Raw genomic sequence first — 16,652 nt, forward strand, 5'->3', positions numbered from 1 at the left:
GAAGCAAAAGTTAGAACTGGACATGGAACAACAGAGTGTTTCCAAATAGGAAAAGGAGTACGTCAAGGCTGTACATTGTCACCCTGCTTATTTAACTTATATGCAGAGTACATCATGAGAAACGCTGGGCTCGATGAAGCACAAGCTGGAATCAAGATTGTTGGGAGAAATATCGATAACCTCAGATATGCAGATGACACCACCCTTATGGCAGAAAGTGAAGAAGAACTAAAGAGCCTCTTGATGAAAGTGAAAGAGGAGAGTGAAGATGTTGGCTTAAAGCTCAACATTCAGAAAAATAAGATCATGACATCTGGTCCCATCACTTCATGGCAAATAGTTTGGGAAACAGTGGAAACAGTGGCTGATTTTATTTTTCTGGGCTCCAAAATTACTGCAGATGGTGATTGCAGCCATGAAATTAAAAGACGCTTACTCCTTGGAAGGAAAGTTATGATCAACCTAGACAGCATATTAAAAAGCAGAGACATTACTTTGTCAACAAAGGTCCGTCTAGTCAAGGCTATTGTTTTTCCAGTGGTCATGTATGGATGTGAGAGTTGGACTCTAAAGAAAGCTGAGCACCAAAGAATTGATGCTTTTGAACTGTGGTGTTGGGGACGACTCTTGAGAGTCTCTTGGACTGCAAGGAGATCCAACCAGTCCATCCTAAAGGAGATCAGTCCTGGGTGTTCATTGGAAGGACTGATGTTGAAGCTGAAACTCCAATACTTTGGCCACCTGAAGCGAAGAGCTGACTCATTGGAAAAGACCCTGATGCTGGGAAAGATTGAGGGCAGGAGGAGAAGGGGATGACAGAGGATGAGATGGCTGGATGGCATCACCGACTCAATGGACATGAGTTTGGGTAAACTCTGGGAGTTGGTGATGGACAGGGAGGCCTGGCATGCTGCGGTTCATGGGGTCGCAAAGAGTTAGACACGACTGAGTGACTGCACTGAACTGAACTGTGCTTATTCTCTTATGCTCTATTAGTTTGTTCTCCTTTAGGTGGAAAAAGGGTCATGATTGTTCTTATCACTGTATTTTAGAGACTAGGAGACTTCCAAATTTAAACAGACTATGTGCTCTCTTTTAATATGGCAAAACATGCACTTACCTATTAAAGTTGACCCTGCCACATATATGTGCATGCATACTAAGTCGCTTCAGTCATGTCCAACTCTTTGTGACCCCGTAGACTACAGCCCTCCATGCTCCTCTGTCCATGGGATTCTCCAGGCGAGAATACTAGCGTGGGTTGCCACTTCCTCCTCCAGGGGATCTTCCCAACCCAGGGATCAAACCTGGGTCTCCTGGGGCTCCTGCGTTGCAGGCAGGTTCTTAGCACTGAGCCACTTGGGAAGCCCGCCACACACATGTTCCCCACTTATAAAGAAGAAAGAATAGTTATACTGTTTATAATATTGATGGATTACTTTTTCAAATCTTATTTCCATGATGCTATCAACACTGCAGAAGCCCTTAAAAATGTAAGTAGATATTATAGATTTAGATTGCTTTATTTATAACTTTCTGAAACTCCCACCCTGATGACATTTTACAATGTATGAATTAATTGTACTTGTGCTAGTTTTTCTTTGGGAGCGATGTCCTCAGAAAATAGAAATAGGATTAATATGTATGATTTTAAGAATGGACAGTCTGGTTATTAATACTGCTGTACATTTAGGTAAGTATTTGTATCTTAACAAGAATGCACATGTACATGGACAAGCATACTTCTGAAACATCGGTCTTATGAGAAAACTTCACTGTCATGGTAAAGTCAAGTAGCGTATCACCCTTTGCTATGGTCAACTTACCATAACATTAAAGTTATAGCACTTAGCACAGTAAATGTAAATAGATGACACAATTAATATTTGTTAGATGAATAGATGTACTGCCAAATTGTTTAAATAATATAATCAAAACAAGGTGAAACTATAACACTGGAAAAACATATGAAACAACCATTTTGAGACATTGGCAACAGAAAACACAGAGTAAACATTTTTGTAGAATGCCATTTGTAGTTTTTTACCGATCCACACATTTATTCATAATATCTATCTGAAAAAAATTACTGTAGACTAATATTGTCAGCTTTGGCTTCAAAGCAAATATTAACAGGAGGGTTTTAAAAGTCCAAAGCCCAGGCTACACCTCAGACCAACTAAATCAGAACATTTGGGGTAGGACCCAGGCATCAGTATTTTTTAGAGGTTCTGGGAGCTTCCACTGTTACAGCCTTGGTTGAGATCCATCTTAGAGAGTACCATTAAACTTGACTTTGGTCTGGATGAAATGTATAATAAATACTTGTGCTTTTATCTTATAGCACTTACTTTTAAATCTTTACTTTCTATGCTGATCACATTGCATCAAAATTATTTTATCAGTCTCTAGTCCAGTAAGCTGAAAGCTCCTTCGAGCAGGGACAGTATCTTATTCAGTTCAGTTGCTCAATCGTGTCTGACTCTTTGCCACCCCATGGACTGCAGCATGCCAGGTTTCCCTGTCCATCACCAACTCCCGGAGCTTGCTCAAACTCATGTCCATCGAGTTGGTCATGCCATCTGACCATCTCATCCTCTGTCATTCCCTTCTCCTCCTGCCTTCAATCTTTCCCAGCATCATGGTCTTTTCCAATGGATCAGTTCTTGGCATCACGTGGCCAAAGTATTGGAGCTTCAGATTCACATAGGTTCTTCCAATGAATATTCAGGGCTGATTTCTTTTTCTGAATATCTTATTAATCATTGTGTACTACTGTCAGCATCTACTATTTATAAATATCTGTTCAGGGAGATAATGAATTAATGAAGTGATTTGAAAACTGAATGAAAAATAACAGATTTCTGCATACAGGATGGTGGAATGATTGGTACTAGAATAGCCCTTCTAACATAAAAAACTATTAAAGTAGACAAAGCATATGAAACAACTATTTACAGACTTTGGATAACAAACAGGGCAGGACTGCTATACCTGAGAGAAGGCAAACAAAGCGACTGGGTTTATTTCTGGAAACACTCTCCAGATCATGGCCCAGGGTTGGATGCCAAAAGGAGCATTAAGATCTCTTGCTGACTTGCAGAGACCAAGATTGTTCAGAGCTACTGAAGGAGCTGGAATTTGTGGGGCAGGGAATTGACAAAAAAGACTTTACAAAGAGAATGAACTCCAAAAATCTGCATTAGGAATCTGCTTGAATCTTTGAATATTAAGCCATTACATGTATAGCTTAGAATATTCTAGGTTAGGAAAAGAAGAAGAAATTTGTGATCTATAACTAGGCAAGAACTATTCAATAGCAGAAATGGGATTAAATGACATTTAGAAAGCTATTATAAATACCTTTATTAATTTAAAGAAAATATGAATATAATGAGAATCTTATAGAAAATGGAAATTATGAAAAGGAATAATTTAGGAATTTTATGACTGGAAGATATAATATCTGAAATGAATAATTAATGGTAAAGACTCAACAGCAGAGTAGAAAAGATCGGTATGGAAGAAAATGTCTGTGAACTGAAGACAGGGCAGTAGGAACTATCCACATTGGGACACACAGAGAAAAAAGATGAGATAGATGACAGAGGGGTGATAGATGAGAGAGATAGATATCATGTATATATATATATATGTGTGTGTGTGTATACACATATCATAAATAAATGAAATATATATCAATGATAGCATAAAGGGCTGGGGCGAGAGAGAGAGAGAGATCCATCATATTACATAACTGCTTTTTGTGTGTACATGATCAGAACATTTAGACTTACTCTCTTCACAACTTTAAAGTATATAATACGATACCATTATCTGTGCTGTGCTTTAGATCCTCAGAACTTAATTCCTCTTGTAACTGGAAATTTGCACCCTTTGACCTAATTTTCTGAATTCCCCCATCCCCCAGCACTTGGCAACCACCATTTTACTATTTCTATGAGTTTGACTTTTAAAAAGCATGGCTGCAGGAAACCCCAATTACACTCATTGGCTGTATCATCTCAGTCACTTTTGGTATTTGCTACTCATGTTAGAGACTTCTAATTTAGGGTTACCATTAGACCTCTTCCCTTTCTAGCCCTTCAACTTCGGTGTCAGGAAGCTTTAAAAGCAATCTCTGAATCAACTATTTCATGATGTATAACTCCAGGCAGGTCCTCTTCTCTGAATTACTCTCTTATATCCAACTGATTACTCTGCATCTCCACTTGGATGGTTAAGAGACATTTTGCACTTAACATGAAGAGAACTCAGCTATTCATCTTGCCTCACAAACCTGTTCTTCAGTCTTCCCCAAGCCAATTATTGGCAATTCCCTCTGTCTAGTTATTTAGCCTAAAAACCTTATAGTCAGGTTCGACTCCTCTCTTTTTCAATGTCTTTCATGCAATCTGTTAACAAACTTTATGGGATGTAAGTGCAAAACATATGCAGAATCACACTCACTTCTGACCTGGACCACTGTAATCATTTTCTAACCTACCTCTAACCTTTCCTTACTCTAGTCTATTCTCAACAAAGTATCCAGAATGAACCTGAAAAATAGATTAGATCGTATCACTTCGCAATTCAAAACTCTCCAGCGCCCTCTATCAGAGTAGAAACTAAAGCCATTATGATGGCTAACAAATGTCAGGCATTTTTTCCTCTTCAAGTCTCTGGCCTCATCCTCTATTATCTCCATTCTGATCACTCTTCTCCAGGCACCTATTCTCTTTGTGATTCCTTGACTCTCTAATCACTTGCTCAACTCATGACCTTAGCATCTGCTGTTGCATCTGCCTATATTGCTTTTTCTCTGGAAATGCACATGCGTTAGTTACTCCCTCATCTGCTTCTCATTTTTATTCAAATATCACTCTCAAAATAAGGCCTTTCATGGCCTTTCTTTTAAAAACATCAAACTTTCCTTAATACTCCTTTTTCCTCTTCCTTGGCTTATGTTTCTCTATAATACTATCATCTAACAAGAGTGTTTTACTTATTTATTTTCTTTGCTGTCTCTTTTCTCATTATAGAATTTAAGCTCTATGAAAGTAGGTAATTAATAAGTACTAAAGGCTTATTGTTTCTTTTTATTATCACTTTTGTTGTAGTATCCACAAGTGTGTCTGTCACAAAGTATGTCCTCAGCAAATATTCTTTGAATGAATGTAGTCCAGTTTCTCCATTTGAAGAAGTTTACATAGGCTTTTTCTTCTGACATAATCTCTCTAGATGGATTTGATCTACATTGAATCTTGATACGAAAGCACAATGAAGTAAATTTGACTTGCTGTGTTATCTTTATACATTAATAGAATAAATTATGTAGTAAGTACAACTTAGCGACTGAACAACAACTCTATAAGATACTGTAGAGAAAGATGTCATTGTTTAGCAGGATAAAAATAATAACTTTCTCAATATTAAAACAGACTTCAGTAGCAATGCTACATCTTTTATTTAATCAAATTATTTAAAAATATGTTTATAAATGGACAGCATGATTCATCACAGGGCAAGTCACTATATTCTATTTTGTAAGCCTCAAGCAAATCAAGTTCAAACTATAAATATTGAAAATGATCCCTTACCTTAAGCAGCAAGCACATATTGAACCACTGTGATAATCACATTCACATTTCACTCAGCAAATATTAATAGATAGAAATAATAATAGTGCATATTAGTCACGACCTTTCAACAGAGAAAATTAAACTGTGCCTTAAATTGTAACTAGACATGTAAAACATTATGTCTGTTTGCTTTTCCAACCATTAACATTCAGAGCTTTGATTAATTAAGGCAACATTGTTGTTGTTGTTGAGGCAACATTACAGCTGAAAAATTTTGTCATTCACTTAGTTGAACAATATGATAGGATGGTTATATATATTCATAAACACATGCAAATTTTAACTTTAAAAAATGTTTAGAGTTGGCCAAATAATTTCAGACTATTTCAGGAAGTGGAAGCAATATTGGATAAAGAATCACAATGCCTACATTATATTTTCTAACTCTGCCACTGTTGGAACTTAACCTATTAGAACTAGAGTACACGGTAACATGAGGCTTCCCAGGTGACTCAGTGGTAAAGAATTCGCCTGCAATGCAGGAGACGTGGGTTCAATCCCTGGGTCAGGAAGATCCCCTGGAGGAGAAAATGGCAACTCACTCCACTATTCTTGCCTGGAGAATCCCATGGACAGAGGAGCCTGGTGGGCTATAGTCCGTGGGGTTTCAAAGAGTCAGACATGACTTAGGGACTAAACAACAACAATCTTATGTCCCCAGTCTTTTTATCTGTAAATATTAAAACTTGTTCTCTGACAGTTCATCTAACTGTTATATGAGTGTTATTTTTACCACATTTACAAAGTTTTAGTCTCTGAAATCAAACTGCACCTTTTCAGGTAATGCTTTTATTTTTTTGAAATTAATGTCAAATCTGAGAAACTAGAAGTTTCTAATGTTTTGTGAGAAAGAAAATACTTTCCATTTTTTTCAAAATTCCCTTTTACCTAGTTAATCTTTGCCCATCTTTCAGTTCTCAATTCAACTGTTACTTCCTAAAGGAAGTTTTGCCTGATCCCATCGGTTACATTATTCAGCACTGTCCAACAGAACTTTCAGCAATGATAGAAATGTTCTATATTTTGCTGTCCAACATGGTAGTCAATAGCCACACGTAGCTACTGAGGATCTGGAATGTGGCTACTGTGATTGAGGAACTGAATTTTAAAATTTTATTTATATTTCAGTTCAGTTGCTCAGTCATGTCCAACTCTTTGGGACCCCATGGACTGCAGCACGCCAGGCTTCCCTGTCCATCACCAACTCCTGGAGCTTGCTCAAAGTCATGTCCATTGAGTCGGTGATGCCATCCAACCATCTCATCCTCTGTCATCCCCTTCTCCTCCTGCCCTCAATCTTTCCCAGCAGCAGGGTCTTTTCCAGTGAGTCAGTTCTTCGCATCAGGTGGCCAAAGTATTGGAGTTTCAGCTTCAACATCAGTCCTTCCAATGACTATTCAGGACTGATTTCCTTTAGGATGGACTGGTTGGATCTCCTTGCAGTCCAAGGGACTCTCAAGAGTCTTCTTCAAGACCACAGTTCAAAAGCATCAATTCTTCAGCGCTCAGCTTTCTTTAGAGTCCAACTCTCACATCCATACATGACTACTAGAAAAACCATAGCTTTGACTAGACAGACCTTTGTTGGCAAAGTAACGTCTCTGCTTTTTAATATGCTGTCTAGGTTGGTCATAGCTTTTCTTCCAAGGAGCAAGCGTCTTTTAATTTCATGGCTGCACTCACCATCTGCAGTGATTTTGGAGTCTAAGAAAATAAAGTCTCTGTTTCCATTGTTTCCCCATCTATTTGCTATGAAGTGATGGGACCAGATGACATTATCTTCATTTTCTGAATGTTGAGCTTTAAGCCAATTTTTTCATTCTCCTCTTTCACTTTCATCAAGAGGGGCTCTTTAGTTCCTCTTTGCTTTCTGCCATAAGGGTGGTGTCATCGGCATATCTGAGGTTATTGATATTTCTCCCAGCAATCTTGATTCCAGCTTGTGCTTAGTTAGTGGCTATCATATTGGATAGCACAGTTCTAAACCTTGACCCTCTCCTTCACCCTATTTGTAATGATTATGACTTTGCATTTCTTTGTGAAATGACTTGACTAACATCTCACCCCACCATTAGCATTTAATTATCACAATGAAACTGGGCCATGTAAACCTTACTTATCTTATATCTTAAGGACCTAGCCAAATGTGTGGCAAAAATAAATGCTTAATAATTTATCATGGTAGAGTTGCTGCATTGTCTAACTTAAAGGGCACAAATCCATATTTCTCTGTATATAAATAGCACTTGCATGGAATTGTTCAGCACATTTGTGGCCAATGGGATGGCATGACAGGGTGGCTCTCCACCAAGGTAGGGCAGGGAGGGGAGTTTACTAAAAGCGGAATACAACAGAGAAAGGGCCATTGTTCATGTCCCCCCTTTCTAAGAGAGCTTAGTGATTAGCAAAGAAGCATTAAGATTTACTAAGTAAGAATCTAAGATCATTTAAAGTTTGGTTGGGAGCATTTATTGATTGACCTATGTAAGTAAGTACTCTAGTTTGTATATTGATAGCCAATAATTTCAAGACAAGATGCTTTAATCTAGGGATTTTCATTATACATGTAAGAGCCTAAAAAAATAAAACAGAAGATGAACCAAAGCTTTCCTGAAGATACTGTGTGTCACAGCCAATCATGAACTGTCTATGACTTGTTTCCTTTGCATTCGTACAGTTTCCTTTAAATAAAATTCTAAATTTCTAAAATATAAACTACAAGGGGATTTCCAAATTGTTAAACAAATGCTACTGAAAGAGTACAAGCCATCTTACTTGAGCCTTAAATACATATATGTTCACATATGAAATCCAGTATTTTTTTTTGCTGTTCTTAACATAAACCCTTTAATTCAAAAGTATCGTTTTTTCATTTAGAATAAAAATTAAGTCACTGAGTAGAGGCTCTCTTCAGTGACTGTTGATTTTCCAAGAGGTAAGCATCTTTTAAGTTTCTCTCTTTAGGCTACTTGTAGCAAATCTATTGGTTTCAACTTACTTCTTTTTGACCTTTCTCTCTGACTCATCCTACCATCACCCACCAGATCTGTCAAGAAAAGGAAAGTTAATAACCAGGTTCCAAGTCAAGAATGAGATTAGATTCACACTCAAGCAGAGGGAAGGTGAGGTTTGAATTTTGAAAAGAAGCCCTTCAAGGGTCATGTAATTACTAGGGTGTTATCAAAAAATTATTACTGCTGCATATTCCTCATTTAGGAGGCGGGTGCTACAATGCCACAGGGCAGTGGAAAGTTACAAATGGTGACATGCAAACGAGCCAGGCAAGCACATACATCGGTGTTTGGCTGCCCCATCTGCTAATGGGAAATGCAACATCAGAAAGCATGCCTTTCATGGAGAATGACATATCTAGGACATTGGCGGGGATTTATAGCCAACCATCTTTTTGCTGCTTCATTGGCTTTTACAATTCATTTCAATTTTCACTTATAGGAAAAAATAATGGTGCATAGATTAGCATAGATTCCCCTCGTCATGCTTCTTTTGGCTGTTTCTTTTACTTGTGATTAATTTTTAAAATTCAGTTAATTTATTTATGTGATAGTTCTTGAGAGTCATGACTTGGAAAATAATTTTGCCTTCATCAAGACTTGCCTCCATAACAATATTCTTATATCCTTGTACTAAGCAATTGCTCCGCTCTTTAAATTCTACCTTGACTTAAACACCCAAGCTCCTTTTTTATTAACTAAAGAGTCTAGTTCCAGATTTTTTTGTTGTTGTTGGTTAAAGAAAGGAAAAAGAGGATAAATTTTTAAAAGACAAGCTTCTGGACTAATGTATAAAAGGTCTGGAAATCACAAAACATTTAGTGCTTCCTGTATCAAAACATTAATTCTTAGGAAAATGTTTTATTCCAATTTAATCAGTACCTCAGAGATGCCGTCTGAATCTTTTGAGATTTTTGCAACCCTTAATTCTGACCCAGTTTTTTAATTTTTAAGGTGTTGAAGAAATACTATTTTCTGCATGTAAATAGGAAATCAAAACCATTTGGAATAGGTTGTCTCTTGTTATCTGCTTGACTGGTAGACTTAAGCATATTATTTTACTTTTACCGGAAGGAATGCTGATAGCACAAATTATATACCCTGAGACCAAATAATTAAAATGTGAAGAGACTCATTTCATTTACAGAGGCTTTTTCATAAAGCTCTGAGAACAAGTAGTATGTGAATATAAATTAAATGATTATTTATGCTATTATTCCATTTTATTTCTGAACATAGTATCACAGTATACTTTTAATAATTATTTAGAACTTTTAAAGTATTTTGCTGCCATATAAACAAAAGGAAGCACATGCAAAAAAGAATGAAATCATCTGTGCTTGAACCTTTCATTTACAATCATGTACATCAGCTAAGAAAGAATATTAAAGTAATAATAGAAATCATGCCTGTAATATAATGCTTCTTGGGTGCCAGTTTCCATGGTAATATTTTACTATTACAACCCTATGAGTTTGAAATTTCTTTAAGTTATAGATTATGAAACTGACATTTAGTTTAAGTAATACTTTCAAGATCCATGTCTAGTAAGTAACAAGAGTAGAAGCCATGCTCATGTCTGCCTGGCTCCCACATTCTTAACCACTCTATTATTTCAAGGTCTCTATTTTTTCATTGGATCAAGAAGTCAACCTGATTCAATGTTTTCAGAGGCTGACAGCTGTATCATAGCACTTTGTATTACTGAAACCAGATTATCACAGTAGAACTAAAAATAAAATACTCATCAAAGGACTTGCTAATAGTGATTCCCTTTTATAGATATTGGGCTTCCCTGGTGGCTCAGATGGTAAAGAATCTGCCTGAAATGCAGGAGACACATTCAGGAGACCTGGGTTCGATCCTGGGCTCAGGAAGACCCACTGGAGCAGGAAATGGCAACCCAATCAAGTATTCTTACTTGGAGAATTCCATGGACAGAGGAGCCTAGCAGGTTACAGACTGTGGGGTCGCAAAGAGTCAGACGCAACTTAGCGACTAAACAACAACAACTTTTATAAAGACAAGTATTTCAAGAAAAATCAAGAGCTACTCAAGCCTTAAAGAATAGAATTGGATTAAGATCAGTGACTAATGGCAGACAGAAGACACCATCCCCAGATTTCTAGAAGGAATCTTCATTCTTAGTGTCAATTTGGTACAGCAAATACCTGCCTCCTATTTCTGACAGCTTCTTACAAGACTTGGTTCATCAGTAATCTTTCTTTCTTAGTGCCTTTCATTGTTCTTATATCATGGACATTTACCCATGCCAAATATGCTCAAATAGTCCCAGAACAGAAATTCATTTTTCAGCCAGTGCCACCATATATCGTTTTTCCTTTAATATCAGGTTCTCAAACACAGAAATCTATTCTTGCCATTCATTCCTCAATCTTCCACAACTAGGGGCCAACTCCCAGCACTTTAAATACACTCTGAAATCAGATGAAATCTAATGCCCAATCCAATTCTATTCCCAAGGTCTACTCTACCACCTCATTTATTAATTTTGTCCATAAGAAATTTCATATTATCAAGCACTGTATTATAAAAATTATTTAATGGAAAAAGGAAGCAGAGTGCTAAAAAGAGTTTTAAGAGCATCAGATAAAAATTCTCCTCTTCTATAAGAATTTTAAATAACAAATGTTTTGCTTAATATATGTTGTTGGTGTTCAGTCACTAAATCTTGTACGACTCTATGCGACCCCATAGACTGCAGCACACCAGGCTTCCCTGTCCTTCACTATCTCCTGGAGACCACTCAAATTCATATCCATTTAGTCAGTGATGCTATCTAACCATCTCATCCTCTGCTGTCCTCTTCTCTTTTTGCCTTTAATCTTTCCCAGCATCGGGGTCTTTTCCAATGAGTCAGCTCTTCACATCAGGTGGCCAAAGTATTGGAGCTTCAGGTTCAGCATCACTATGGCTTCACCCACTTTACTACCTATCTACTATCTGCTTTTCACCTGAGATACTCATAAGTCATTTCCATCACAAGTACTCTAAATAAAGCAAAACAAAACAAACAAACAAAAAAACCTAAAGCATGACCATAATGGAAATCATGGTGAAAAGAGATTGCATAAGTTTGGGGGCTACTGATGGGAGGAAGTGTAATTGGATCCACTGAATTTTTTGAATAGAACTGTTAGATGATTAAGAAGACTTATGGAAAAAGTGTAGAGAAACAAAATGAAATTTGTCTCCAGCAAGAAAAAAAAAAACAAAAAACGAGAAACTAAATCTATACCAGTGATGAAACATTATAGGAAGGGAAATTGAAGGGAGAAATCTAATACTGTATCAATAAGACATCTCAAATAAGTATAAGAAGAAGCTATAAATACTGAATGACTTTTAAGTTTCAGTACCAACTGACAGGGCTTCAGGTGGTGCTAGGGGTAAAGAACCTGCCTGCAAATGCAGGAGACATAAGAGACATGGGTTCAATCCCTGGGTCTGAAAGATCCCCTGGAGGAGGGGATGGCAACCCACTCCAGTATTCTTGCCAGGAAAATTCCATAGACAGAGGAGCCTGGTGGGCTACACTTCATGGGGTCTCAAAGAGTTGGACACGACTGAAGTGACTTAGCACTCATGCACCAAGTGAGAACATGCTAGTGATTCTGTTAAGTTGAACTGAGGGTTCATGTTATATGAATTTTGATTACCAAAAATATGCTGAAATCCTAACCCTCGGTACCTGTGAAAGTGACCTTATTTGCAAACAGTCTTGGAGGTATCATCAAATTATGATCAAGTCATTAGGGTAAGCCGCACTCCAACATGACTGGTATCCTCATAAAAAGAGGAAAGCACCACGGAAAGACAGAGACACACAGGGAGAAGGTCATGTGATAACAGAGGCAGAGACTGGAATGACACAGCTGGCAAGCCAAGGAATGGCAAGGACAACAGCAATCACTAGAAACTAAGAAGAGACAAGAAGGATTCTTTCCTACCAGTAAATTTCCACTGTTTTAAATCACCCAGTTTGTGGACTTTATTGCAGCTACCGTAGGAAACTAATACACTTGATAATCTTAGTTTCTACTTGGTAAATGCTATGTTTGGGAGGCCTTTGGGACACCCATGGGGAGAAGTACAGTAGACAGTAAAAATACAAATCTAATGCTCAGGGTAATAGGTCAAGGCTAGAAACATGGCTCTGGGAAACTTTGATATATCAACCATAGTCAAGTCATCCTATAAGAAGGGCATAATATACTGCATTAATCAAGGTCATTAGTGCTAGCTGTTGTTAATATCCTCCAAATCTATCATAATATAATTAAGCTTTCCTATTCACTTCACAGTTGAAATAGGTTTTCTGAAGGAAGCCTTCCCTATGGTGGCCAAGTGATCCCAGTCCTCACATTCTATGGCTTCACTACTTTCAAGGGACCTCTCAGATTCTTCATTGGATTCTATATGCAGGAGTTTGAAGAGCAGAGAGAGTAGAATCATGTGAGCTACTGACTGTATGAACCAGGCTTCTCCACATTCCCCTAGCTAGAATTCAGTCACTTGCCCTAAACCTAAATGCAAAGGAGGCTGGTAAATATAGTCTTCCTGTTTGATCAGATGACCACATCTGCAGATTCTATCATAGGTGGACATAGAAATAAATGTATGCAAGATGGAAAATGACCTTCATGCCTTAGCAAGTGCAGACAAAATTCTATTACTTTCAAAGGTGAGAGAGAGCAAGACGATTTGGGGCTATGTAAAATTAAAATACAGCAATATTTGTGTTGAACTTTGAGGAGACTGTAGGATTTGAACAATGACAGAAGTAAAATGCCTGCAGGAAGAAAAGAACTGAATGAACAGAGCCACAGAGGCAGAGGATCCCAGGATTTCTTCTGAAAATAGCATTTGGCTGGTTTGGTTAGCACATGTAAACCAGAATCCAGTTAAAATGGAAACAGGACATTTATCTATCCCTACTTCTTGCCCAGATCAGTAGCAGACTTACCCTTTCACTTTACCTTTGCCAAGGGGATTTAAAATTCTGCAGACTCTAATTTATTAAAATTTACTACTGAAGTGAGAGTAACAGGTATTTCTTTGCACTTCTCAGTATGGGACCACAGTTTTATTAGAATGCTTGGCCTCTGAGCTCAGCAAGGAGCATGCTATAATTAGATGAGTATTACAATGGAGACTCTGTTAATGGGATTTTTGAGATGTAGTAAAAAAAAAAAAACCTACAAGAGTATCTCCATTACACTCTATATAAGTGAGGGAAACCTGTCTTAGGAGACCACTAAAGAAATCAGCAGGAGTTAGTTAACTGGAGGTCAAACAAAATGACATGATAAGCCTTGGGGGATACTGTTAAAGTAATAATTGTGGATAGGGACTGGCTGACTGTCAAGGTGCCTATGCGCATTTCTAACATGAAAATGAAGATGGGAATTAAAACAGCAGAAATGGCCTCTTTGTTTTTGTATGAGCTTGAACACCTCCTATCAATAAACAATATTAAAATATATTTTTTCTATGCATGGAAATTGTGAAACCATGGGACCTCCTATAATGGAATTGTTCCATATATAGTATCTAAAATGATGCTTTATTGAGGTCAAGTAGCCCCCTGGCTACTTTTTTCAGTGTATTTTTTTTTTTCTGAAGATATTGAAAACTATGCCCATTGTTAGAAAAGTTAGAAAACAGAAGATAAAGCACTTAAAATGCCACAAGTTAACAAAACTCACTAACTCTTTTTATGTTTTTCTATTTCCTATTTGTCAAGATCTTATTAATGTACCCATTATAATAATGTATATTTATTTTTTTACCCAGTAAAGTAAAATTAAAAAAGTGAAAGTGTTAGTCACTCGGTTGTGTCTGGTACTTTTCATTAAGTATTTTGGATTGATTGGTCCTTTTTCTTCCTTTGACTTAATTTTTTCATCATCTTGGAAAGATCATGTAAAACATCCTTAAAAATAATTACAGAAACTTTCATCTAATCAGTCTGAAATTCCTCTAAGGGAAGTTAAAGAAAATGAAGTCAATTATTTTGTACTGATTCAGCACAAGTCTGTACTGTCCTTGTTCAGGTAAAGAAAATAATATTTCCAGAGAAGAGGAGATACCAGTAGGACAAGGGAGCCTGTCACATAGGTGGAAGCCTTTCTTCTCAGTGGGCCAGCAAGTTGGCGTTGTAGTTCCCGCTGACTGGGGGTTTCTCTAAACACCTCGTAGTTACAAGAGGGCAAAGTGATAAAGGACAGGGAATATGTAGGGACTTGATCACTTCTTTGAAGATTTCTACCTCAGAAACTAGACTAACTGGAATGAGACTCTCTGTTCAGAACTGCTGACCTCTCCAAATATTCAAGTCCTGTCCACAAGATAAAAAGGGTCCCTCCTATATAGATTCATATAGCAAAAAGTTATATGCTTTCCCTAGCATATAACTATGAGAAAACACAAGCATTTGGTCCTGATATTCAAAATGACGTGACTTTAGGATTTCATTCTGTACAGTGTTTGTTATAATTTAGAGTGCCAGGAGAAATTAAATAACAATATTGTGTGTGTGTGTTTGCTCAGTCACTCAGTTGTATCTGACTGTTTGCGACCCCATGGACTGTAGCCTGCCAGGCTCTTCTGTCCATGAGGATTTTCCAGGCAAAATACTGGAGTGGGTTGCCATTTCCTCCTCCAGGGGATCTTCCTGGCCCAGGGATTGAACCTGCAGCTCCTCTGACTCCTGCACTGGCAGGCAGATTCTTTACCACTGTACCACCTGAGAAGCTCAAATAACAAGACTTCTGCAATTAAATGTTGTGCTTTTGACCTGGCACGAAATGAGCAACTAAACTAGGAGAAAGGACAGCTAGCTGTTATGAAGGTGAAAAAATACTGTTCCATTGCAGGCATTCATCTCATTAATAGGATGATTAGACTGTGTGTCACATTAGACTATTGTCTGTGTCCAACAGGACACCTTCTACCCGTTTGAGACTTGGATGTTATTTGCATAGGACTAACACATAAAAAAGTAACTATACTAAAAATAAAATTTTCTTATTTCTTAATGTCTTTCTAGATATAAAATGTAGGAGAAGGAAATGGCAACCCACTCCAGTATTCTTGCCTAGAGAATCCTGTGGACGGAGGAGCTTGGTGGGCTGCTGTCCATAGGGTTGCACAGAGTCGGACACGACTGAAGCGACTTAGCATGCATGCATGCATTGGAGAAGGAAATGGCAACCCACTCCAGTATTCTTGCCTGGAGAGTCCCAGGGACGGAAGAGCCTGGTGGGCTGCCGTCTATGGGGTCGCACAGAGTTGGACACGACTGAAGCAACTTAGCAGCAGCAGCAGCAGATATAAAATGAAGGATGTATAAAACACACAAATATTTCCACATATGCTGTCTTGAACCATAACCATGTATGAAAAGTGGAGTCTTGGGACCTCCCTGGTGGTCCAGTGGTCAACAGTCCACACTCCCACTATGGGGGGCACTGGTTCAGGTTCCATCCCTGGTCGGGGAACTAAAATCCCACGTGCCTCCAGGTGCAGCCAAAAAAAAAAAGTAGAGTCTTAGTTTCAGTAATCAATTGTTCACATGGATTCAGGAGATTTTACTTCCAGTTTTAGAAGTAAAGGTTCAAACAGTGGATTGAGACATCCTACGGATCTAATTTTGAATGGTTAAATTCGTGTGTGTTTATATATTCTGATTGGAAGGTAAAAAATTTATCGTGCTTGCATCAAATCAGATGAGAAAATTCTTGTTATAAAAAATGACTGATAATAACGTACTTGGAAATGAACAGAATTAAAAATTGAAAATTATTTAGGGATGTGATATCCGTATATGATTCTTTGCACATAACTATGCCAAAGAGTTGCATAAGATTGGATCAACATTTAAAATATGACTCCTGTCAGACTATAAATGATCTTTGACACCAAATTACTTTAGCTGGTGAATGTTAGAATCTATTTTTTATTTTCTGCTTTACTT

At 37.6% G+C, this 16,652-nt stretch overlaps 1 long non-coding RNA gene across 1 annotated transcript in view; it reads left to right on the top strand.

Annotated features, from left to right (window-relative positions):
• Nucleotides 1–16,652, top strand: part of LOC145535951 (uncharacterized) — a 617,716-nt gene that overhangs the window by 562,088 nt on the left and 38,976 nt on the right. The gene's annotated exons all lie outside the window — the stretch shown is intronic.

Source organism: Giraffa tippelskirchi, chromosome X (assembly GCF_054371585.1).
Source record: "Giraffa tippelskirchi isolate mGirTip1 chromosome X, T2T-mGirTip1v1.2.pri, whole genome shotgun sequence".
Taxonomy (NCBI): domain Eukaryota; kingdom Metazoa; phylum Chordata; class Mammalia; order Artiodactyla; family Giraffidae; genus Giraffa; species Giraffa tippelskirchi.